Genomic DNA, 1,885 nt, shown 5'->3' on the forward strand with positions numbered 1-1,885 from the left:
TGGCCTTCACATATGGCCAGCTCTATAGACCTCCTTCATGTTTGTAAACAAACAAGGCGATCGAGGTGGCGCTGCTCTCGTCAGCGATCCCACGGGGGGCAAAAAGCACGACCGCGGCCGGTGTACAGTGGCTAGCCGGGGCACTGTGGCCGAGCTTGTCAAGGCAGTGTTATTGTGATTTGCAGGCGCCTTCTAGGCAGACGAAGTGACCATGTGCTAGTATTTCGTGAGCCTCAGCGATGAGAACAGAAGCGATACACTGAAAAACTCTACGTGCACGGCGTGCAGCGTACGGACCCGCACGCCGTACCGATGGGGATTGGGTTCAAGGCGCACAAGAGAAGCGTTGCTGCCAGCCGAGGAAAATGAGCGACGTTGGCATCTATTTTCTGTTTTCTCCCAGAAAATTATGCATGGAACGCATCGAGAATTACAAAGCTTCGGATGCTTACAACTACTTTGAGTCGAGTAAGCTGACGGCGATTTTTCTCGCTCATAAATAGCGCTCGCAAACCGCGTACGAATAGTTCGCTCGAAGCATCATAGCATAATCGGAGGATTCTTCACACCGAGCGGCAAATGAGCGTTCTTGGTAAGTACGAAGCACCTCGCTAGCGTCGAGCGGCTGTATGGTTAAGATGATTTAGGTCAGCGTGGCAACGGTAGCCTTGACACCGCACGGTTTGCGTATCATTGCGTTATTGGTTGAGATCACAACGCTGCGCATCTGTTATATTTGCTTTGTTCGTGGGCGGCTGTCGTCGTTAAAGGTAGCAATTTTATTACGGGTAGTCGCGCTGTTAGCTTGCATTACAATTACGAGCTGCAGCGGCCACTGTGGTTCCGTGGGTTCCGGTAAAAACGTCCCAGGAACAAATGGCCCCGGATAAAACCTCTCCAAACAGATGCAATGAAACGTACTGCAAAGCCGAGCTTTCCCTTTGCCTGGTGCTTGGCTTGTCAGCGATGAATTACGCTCATTGTAATCAACTTTCACTGTTTTTATCTTACATTGTGTTTATTGTTTTAGCGAACATTATGTATATTTTGAACCCCGCCGTTTTTTTTTTACGTTCTGTTGTTGTTTACTAAAAACGTAGACTGAGTTTCCTTGTGTCTAGCCGTCATAATGTATGCTACAGTGCTTTTTTCTACCCGTCCGCTTTAAATTTGCAAAACATGGCACTGATGCCGTGTGTTCGCAAAGAAAAAAAAAAAAACTTTATGGCGCTGAAATTTGTGCTGTCGAGGGCAAACACGTCTCTCGAATGTGTAATATTAGCCGGGTGATTAGACCTATATTAAAGAGCGATATTTCCCAGTTTGGAAACTGGGAACTATGCACTGTATAATACTCGCTGGATGTTATAGTGGTGGGGTTTTTTTTTTCTTTCGTTTTTTTTTTCTTTTTGCAATGCTTTCTCGCCAAGCCTTCTCCATTTCCTGTAAACCTGTAAAACACCCAGAGGGCATACTGCCCAAACAATAGTTGCATCTATTCTAAAAAAAAATAATAAAAAAGGGCGTCCAATAAGATGTTCAATTTTTCGCGGAGTGAGTTCCGGGCAGATTTTCAGCCAATTTCTTCGGTGACATTTTTTCCTAGGGACCGCTTCCTGATAGGACCTTTCTGGACGATTATTCCGGGGCTATATATTTCAGGGACCTTTTTCTCGGGACTGCATCTTCTGAGGAACTCTTTTCTGGGGCCGTTTTTACCTTCACCCGTGATTCCGTAGTTAGGGCGGCCCAGTTCGGTCTCGGCCATTGTGACCGCGTTTCAATGTAGGATAAACCCCACAACTCGCATTCACAATCAGCCGCTGTGAATACAAATAAAAGCGCTCGGCATAAATAAAAAATGCAGCTCCAATCCAAATCAGTA

This window comes from Amblyomma maculatum, chromosome 5, assembly GCF_055883805.1.
Source record: "Amblyomma maculatum isolate TAMU_Amacu chromosome 5, ASM5588380v1, whole genome shotgun sequence".
NCBI lineage: Eukaryota > Metazoa > Arthropoda > Arachnida > Ixodida > Ixodidae > Amblyomma > Amblyomma maculatum.